The sequence below is a fragment of the Anneissia japonica genome, unplaced genomic scaffold, assembly GCF_011630105.1.
Source record: "Anneissia japonica isolate Jap-2015-1 unplaced genomic scaffold, ASM1163010v1 scaffold287748_len1686314_cov196, whole genome shotgun sequence".
Lineage (NCBI taxonomy): Eukaryota > Metazoa > Echinodermata > Crinoidea > Comatulida > Comatulidae > Anneissia > Anneissia japonica.
This window is the reverse complement of record NW_022727190.1, coordinates 152582-161061: the sequence shown is the minus strand read 5'-3', so window position 1 is coordinate 161061 and position 8480 is coordinate 152582. Positions and strand designations below refer to the sequence as shown.

At 36.2% G+C, this 8480-nt stretch overlaps 1 protein-coding gene across 2 annotated transcripts in view; it reads left to right on the top strand.

Annotated features, from left to right (window-relative positions):
- Nucleotides 1-8480, top strand: part of LOC117113619 (tubulin alpha-1A chain-like) — a 16775-nt gene that overhangs the window by 729 nt on the left and 7566 nt on the right. The window contains exon 1 of one of the 2 annotated variants that reach the window (XM_033257017.1): nt 5900-6241. The exons of the other annotated variant lie outside the window; for it this stretch is intronic. The gene's annotated coding sequence lies outside the window, so the exon portion shown is untranslated. Of the gene's footprint in view, nt 1-5899; nt 6242-8480 lie in introns of those variants that run through there. 2 annotated transcript variants of the gene reach the window in all.

Below are 8480 nucleotides of genomic sequence, written 5' to 3'. Positions count from 1 at the left end.
TACGCTGTCTGATAGTAAATTAATACCAGCATAAAAATGTCGGTCGGTCAGTCATTCTGCCAGTGAGTCTCTAGCTCAGTAGCTTACACATCAACTCTCTCGTACAGTAGACCTACATCTTAGGATTAGTTTTAGGATTACACTGTAGTTGCGATTCTAAAATACTTTATTTTAAATTTATGCAGCGTGTATGCCTCATTTACAAAAATGGCACTCGCCTTAAAGGCAGGCTAAGAGCGGTCGCCGACGGTAGGCGACGAAACCTCATTTGAACAACAGCGACGCGTCGAGGCGTGCGCGACGGATCGTAAGACAATCAACAGACTGGCGTTGCCTCGGTTAAGCGCTCATAGGAGGGATTGGTCGCCGGGTGATGGCCGTCCCAACCGTCGGCCGATGCAGTCATTTACTGTACCTGCTCGTTGCTTCAATCACACGTTTAATTAAGCAGGCTCGCACGTGCGCGTCTAGTAGGCTACGTACTGCGTCACCGCAAATCACGGGACGAACTGGTTATATTTCAAGCAGGATGGATACTGTCTCTTATACACATCTAGATGTGTAATATATATATATATATATCAGATTGATTTAACTTATATATATATATATATGTATATATATATATGTATATATATAATACAATTTATTATTACTTGACTAAATAACATTTGTACCATAAAGACAGCTGCATCTTATGGGGGTTCCGTTTATGGATTATGTCTTTTCTAGAAGTTGCATTGCTTCGTTCAGAAAATGAATTTCTAATGTGCATTGTGCTGTGATGAGCCAAATGTAATGATTTTTTTGGGCTGCTTTATTCTCATATTTGGATTTATGTTATATGAGGCCTATATATATCCGGTATATACACTTTTATTTCATAAGAACCAGAAAATATTGACCAGGCTTTTTTGTTTGTTTGTTTTTTTAAATTTTACACACACTTTTTAAATATAGAATACTATTAGGACTAACAGTACTGCTGTAGAGTGTATTAGGCCAACATAGTCACACGTGCTACTGTTACTGTAGTTATGGCGCAAGGCTAGTTATCTGGAGGTCGTGGGTTCGAATCACTTCCGATTTTTTTTTTCGCAAGTATTTGGGAACGTACTGAGTATTTGATACGAAAACACTTCAGGTAGGGCAAAACATCACTCCACGATATTTTCCTGACGCAAACTCACATAGAAATAGCATTTGCAGTACACGCTCAGGTGAATATGGTAGTTTTTGGAAATTCCATTAGCTTCCGGGCATCCAGAAGTACAAACTACTTCACCGTCACCGCCAACCAAGATGGCACTGACGTGGTGTGGACTTTCGTTTCATAAGCCCCATTCCTTAAATCTGGATACGCCACTGGTAACCATAGAGACCGGCGAAAATGCAAGTTTAAGTTCATCAAATATATAATTCAAAGGTTGAAAGTATTTTCTACAAAAAAGTCGATTATATTTTCGTTGCAATATTTAAAGTAGTCTCGTTTTCCAGTGGCGAATTCAAGGCTCTCTCCCCACCACCCCCAACCCTCCAATAACAAAAATAGAGAAAGAAAGGAAGAATGTATTCAAATTCAATCTAAGAGTGCCATTTCCGGCCATCACGGGTGCCATAATCATACAATTGCATGGACCCTCTATCTCTGAAAATCCCTCTTCGGGCGCCCCTCTATTACGAATTTCTGTATCCACCACTATCAAAAGGACGATAATTAGTAAAAAAAATCACTTTTTAAAACGTAAAGCATCACATTTTTGGAATCTTTGAAAGATCAATGTGCAATTTATTATGACATTTAGGCCTAACATTACATGAGTCGCGGCTTGTATGGGAAATCACAAATTGGGTCCCAGAGAAAAAAAGTTTGGGAAGCGGGGCAGCAAAACCTTGCGACAGTTTTGGGAGTATATTCGAGCGGTCGAGTTCTATAGCTTAGTCGAAAGCTTGCCTTCTAATCCCAGGGTCTTTGGTTCAATTTCAGGAAGTCCACTAGCCTCATAAAAAAAATCCTTGTTTTCAAAGCATCGACCGTTTTGAGATGCGAATAAAAAAAAATAACCACAAGGAAAAAAACGCTCTATATTCTCATTTTTTTTAAATGAATTTATGTGCAATTCACAATAGGCCTACAGTATTCTATAACAAATATGTGACCACTCCACTCTTAACATCATTCACTCAGTTGCCAGTAGATGACTTAGGCCTACCTTTACTTCACTGTTGTAAACAGTCTTTCTTTTTTAATATTGTCTTGTTTTGGTAGCATTCGAGTCGTATATCGCCAGTGGTGTTTCTATGGGGTGCGCGAGGGGAGCACGTCCCTCCAAAAATTACTCGCGATCCCAGTTTAAAATTGACCCCCCCACCAAAATCACAGTCAAGTAGGTAAAAATCACCTAAAATCACTTTATTTTGCAATTTAGCGCCCCTCAACTGATCATCGAGCTCCCCCACTTCACCCCCGCCCCATCAGTACCCCTATTTAGACTTCTAGATACGCCACTGAATATCGCTGGGTAGCTGTAATTTTGAATCTTGTCTATAGCGCATGCCATGCCATGATGAAACAGAAGAGATCCGTAGGACTACATGCGAGCTGATTGGTTCAGAGTTACGTCTCCACGCAAATGTTGTCTCGAGATACGGGCGGGACACACAAGGCATGTACTACACGCTAAATAGGGCTTCGTCAAGTGAATCAAAACCACTACAAGTGATTAAAAAAATCACTGCTCGTAATAATCTAAACTCAAAAGTACAATACTACCGTACGCACAGAGTAAGTAAAATACTGTACATTCCAATATCTGCGTTTTGTGGTCCAACGATCATTTTAAAATTAAATCACAGACTTTGCTTCGATATGTTGTTAATTTTTAATTAATGATGGGCATATATACGTAACATTTCTGGATATAGGCATAATGAAAATATTTATGATGTTGGTACATCTGTCTGATTGACATGTGACCACCAAATATCAAGTCTCCTATACAATAACTGTGTAATAACGTGCAAGCGACAACAAAACAAAATATAACATACGCTGTCTGATAGTAAATTAATACCAGCATAAAAATGTCGGTCGGTCAGTCATTCTGCCAGTGAGTCTCTAGCTCAGTAGCTTACACATCAACTCTCTCGTACAGTAGACCTACATCTTAGGATTAGTTTTAGGATTACACTGTAGTTGCGATTCTAAAATACTTTATTTTAAATTTATGCAGCGTGTATGCCTCATTTACAAAAATGGCACTCGCCTTAAAGGCAGGCTAAGAGCGGTCGCCGACTGTAGGCGACGAAACCTCATTTGAACAACAGCGACGCGTCGAGGCGTGCGCGACGGATCGTAAGACAATCAACAGACTGGCGTTGCCTCGGTTAAGCGCTCATAGGAGGGATTGGTCGCCGGGTGATGGCCGTCCCAACCGTCGGCCGATGCAGTCATTTACTGTACCTGCTCGTTGCTTCAATCACACGTTTAATTAAGCAGTCTCGCACGTGCGCGTCTAGTAGGCTACGTACTGCGTCACCGCAAATCACGGGACGAACTGGTTATATTTCAAGCAGGATGGATACGGACCAAAATTAATCACGTCAACTGTGAACTATTTTAACTGCTGTAAGACACGATCAGTTTATTAGGCCTATTCTAATGAACTTTGAAATTCTACACTGATGTGATTTAGTATTAGTAAACACGCTTCAATTTAAATATTTGTCAACATAGCTATACTAAGTCACAGCTTACATCAAAATGTGGCGCGAACATTGAAACTCTGTGATTTTTGTTAACAGGTCAATGTGAGGATGTTTATAAAACTAATCGATGAAAATGGGTGTCTTGATTGGACTGAAAGTCGCACTCTATATTAAACTACCAAGACTCCTGTATTTGGTTATTAAACTCGTTTGCGCTTTAAAACCGTGACCTATAAAACAATGAATCCGATGTTATTCAAATTGATGTTTATTGCTGTGACATTTTTCATGATTAAATTAGGAGACTGACAGAAAAAAGTCAATTTCTTGAAGCATGATTTAAAGGCTACCGTACCATTAATTTACCACAACACAACATTCTTTGTCATTTGAAATCATAAGCACACAGCATATTTAAAACTACAATGTAAACCTACATACCAGGGGTGGCGCCAAGATTTGCCCGACGGGGTGGGTGGGGGGAGCGAGGTCCCCGACGGGGGAGCCGATGCCCCGACGAGGAGTCAGATTTCCCCGACGAAAGCAAAGTGGGTGTGGTCGAGCTTCGATTAAAAGGTTACGAAAGTGGTCCTGGGGGCGAAGCCCCCGAAAATTTTGACAATTTAGGGGTTTCAAAGGCTTATTTAATCGATTTTAGAGTCTACTAATATGTAGAAAATACATATAATTTTTTTTCTCCCCGACGAATTGTACTTTTTCTCCCCGACGAGGGAGGCCAGCTCTCCCCAACGGAGATTACAGATGATTATTTTTTTAATTACTAGGCGTATTAGGCCTATTATTATTTCTTATATTATAATAAAATAACTGAAGTTGGCCAAATTTTTAAAAAGTGTCATATACCGGTACTCTAATTACACACCAAAACAATTTTATGATTAATTAATAATAGGCCTATAAGTACAATATATAGTATAGTAGTAGTAGTAGTATATTATACCGTACTTCCTTTAGTTGATGAAAAATATTTTGTACTGGAAATTGGCTGATACATTTATTATTATTTATTATTATTATACGCCTATCATAAAACTCAATCAATACGATTTTTACAGTGCACTTGCATACAGTGGTGGCGCCAGTGGGGGAGGGGGAATTTTCCCACCCGTCGGAGAGGCCTGGTGCCTCCTGTCGTCCGACGAATCACTAGGTCATCGGACCAAAAATTAAAAAAAAAAACCATAATATTTGCCATCCAAATAACCTAATCCCTAATATTGTGGTAGGCACATTTAAGACGACCAAATTGTGTTAGGTATTAGTATCCTATTTATTTGTTTGTAAGTTAGAACTAGCTGGCCTAGGCTAGGCCTACCTATGGTCTAGGCCCACCCTCTAAAGTTTAGCTGTAGGAGAACCGTCCGTTTGGAACTAAAAATACTGAATTGATCTTATCCGCTAGATTTCAAGTTTTATCAACATAAAACTTGCTGTTGCATATGCTTTATTGTTAAAAATAAGGAATTTCGTTTATGATAATGTCATTTATTTTGTTAGAGAATGTTAGCATATTTTTCCATATTTTGCAAAACAGATGTCTAATAGCTCTACAACTAAAAGTTGTTGTCAAAATAAAACACTCCGAAAATGTGTTTCCCTATGAAATATAACCTTTGTATAGCTGTTGTTCCCAAAGTTAAAATTTGGGTCCTGCAAAATAGATTGATATCAGTCCTATGGTTCAAATGGATACTGGAATCAAGCTTATTCGCTCATGTTGTTTTGGTGACCGTTATTTGGGGCTTCTATGGTCGGGTGGGGTCGTATAGGTCCGGTATTTCGGGGCCCTATGCCTGAAAGCCGCGCGAAAGCGCATAAGCGTGATGCGCATGCGTAAGAGTGTATACCCATTAAAAGGACTTATAATTACAACAACACTTACATCTCTAAAGGTCCTGTTTAATCCCTAAAAATGTCAGAATTGATTTGGCTAAAAACAACTCCGTCTCCTTAAGCCTCATAGTGAGATTTGGTTTATTTCTATCTAGTAATCGTGCGATTTATGCGCGGGGAATGAAATTAAAAATAATAAGTACACTCGCTAAGCCCACAAAAAAGAGTGTTAACTAAAAGAAGAAAAACGACAAATTAGATGCCAAGAGTCTTGGCTTAAGAAAAACAAATTATATTAAAAGGATTAAACAAAATAAAATAAAACTAACCATTATAAAAGTACACGGTAACTCGCACTTTTACCAGAAAGTATCATCCATTCCAATGATATTATTTCTTTGGTCGTTAAATTTGATTGTAATGCTATCTATCACCCACATTACTGTTGAGATATGTTGCTTTCAATGTGCGACTGACGTCATAGGCCTGATGGCGTTGTTTTGAGTTAAAGACAAACCGCATCTCTTTGGAAAAGTTCACTTACCAAACCAAGCTTTCGGAGGCAGCATTTTGATTTTGTGAGAACCTGAAGAAAACAAACGGAAACAGTTTGCTAAAGACAGCAAATCGCAACCCGTGACAATCAGAACATTTTGCCGGTTTCAACGGTTTGAGAAAGGTAGGCGCATAAACACCGTTTATTTCGCATTTATTCTTGCTTTCTTTTTTTATTTCATAGGAAAAAGGAAATGCATAATTTAAAAACACTCAAAAGTATTTTATCTGTACTGATTGCGATGCAATGATAGTTTTGTTATCTCGATATGCCTATATTATATTCAAAATGGTATTGAATTGTATGTCGCTGAATTGGGACAATCCTGAATTACAGCTATAGGCCTATAAGAAACGGCAACAGTACTTTTGACTACCGGTATAAAATGTATTAGCTCTAGATTTAGATCAAGCACCAATATACTTCAGTAGTTGTTTAAAAGTTCATCATACATTACGACCAAATCTTCGCTCTGAATCAGACCATTTTCGCCTTTCATGCCCCTTAGTTCATAGCAGATCAGGTGATAGTTCTTTTAGTGTAACAGCGGCCATAGAATGGAATAAACTCCCTACAGTTATTAAAACAACAAATAATGTTGAATCTTTTAAAAAACTACTGAAAACATATCTTTTTTCAAAATTAACTTGAGCTTATTGCTTCAAATCATTATTCAACTCTGTAAACGCTATGATATAGTTTTCTATGAATAGCGTATCTAAATACTACTAATACTAATACTAATACTACTAATACTAGATTTCGTCCACACAGTGAACTTCATAAGGAAACTGTACAGTCTCCTGATGAAGTCCACTTTGTGGACAAAGGTTAGAGCTAATAAATTTTATAGTTAGTCTCAAAGTGCTTACCGTATTTCTTATATTGTTCCATAGCAGATAACGCGGCTACACATTTTATTCATCAAATTAAAACTAAATATTCAAATCAATATAAAAAAACAGAATTGTTTGGTTATTAAGATAAACTGTAGTAAAATCTGCATTAAAAAAACCCCCGAAAAATGATATTTGAAGCATCGAATTCTATTTATTTGGTAAAATCGTAGAAAGTATATAGTATCGATTCAACCTAACTTTACTGGACCAATAAAATCATGGCTCCAATTGGCTGAAAAAACAAAGACTCATTTGTTACAATTACTTAAAAGTAAAATCTTGTAAAAATGTTAAAATATAAAATAGAACATTTATCAACTTGTAAAGAATTCTGCTTTTCATGGTCTTCAGACGTTAACTAAAATTACAAAAATCATTAAATTGATGCAAAATAACGAATTATTAATTATGCGGCTGTTAAATTTGGCTAAGAAAACAATCTTCTCGTTTTTTAACTACCAATGGAAAACTAATAGTTTACTATAAGGAAATCGACTGTTGATCTATATTATTGGCTTACCAGTTACCAGCAATTTCTATATTCTTTACATACCTTCAGATTGGCTGATCATCACTAAAGAAATTTCATAGTAAATCAATGAAAACTTAGTTAAAATCTTCCGATCTATGTTACGATTTGTGAAATCAAAAATGTGTATATATCAGAGATACATTTCAATAATTTAACTTTAACTAAAAATCACGAGAAATGATTTTTCTTGTCAATTAACGACGTATATGTTTCTATCTTTACATATAATAGGACGTCCGTACTCTTAAAATTATGACAGCAAACCTAAGTATTAGTGTACCGTATTAAAACACCTGTAAATCATTGAAAATTTGTTTTTATAAATCTATACCTTGAAAACTTATGTTATTCGTTAGAGCAATTTAAAATTACTATTACATTAGGATTTTTCAATTTTTTTGGGTGGCAGTATATGTTAAATGTATTATATTTCATCAACTAGGCCTCTATAATTAAAAAAAATGTTCAAGCTCATACACCGGTAAATATTGCATGTTATAAATGTACTTTTATGACTTCAATAATCAAATTATATAATAGTATTAATTAATATGATTATTAATTACTATGAGTATTAATTAATATGATTATTATATTACAGTATTGAAAGGTCTTTAACCCACAGGACATAGGCCTATTCCTAATCAACGAAGTAAGATATTTTGTTATTACAAAATAATTTCTTTAAAACGTGCCTATATCAATACAAAATTATTGGATTTATTACTAAATTAATGGTTTAAAATGTACTGTAATATCAAAATGGTACAGAATAAGCGAACGTAATGGGAAAGCAGCGAATACAAGGCCACTGTAAGGAAAGTGGGCAATCTCATTATTTATATAATAATCAAGCCTCTTTATGAAGAAGGATTGGAGTTACTGTATTACCGAAAACAGAGGATTATAACTACCAGAGACGATATATATA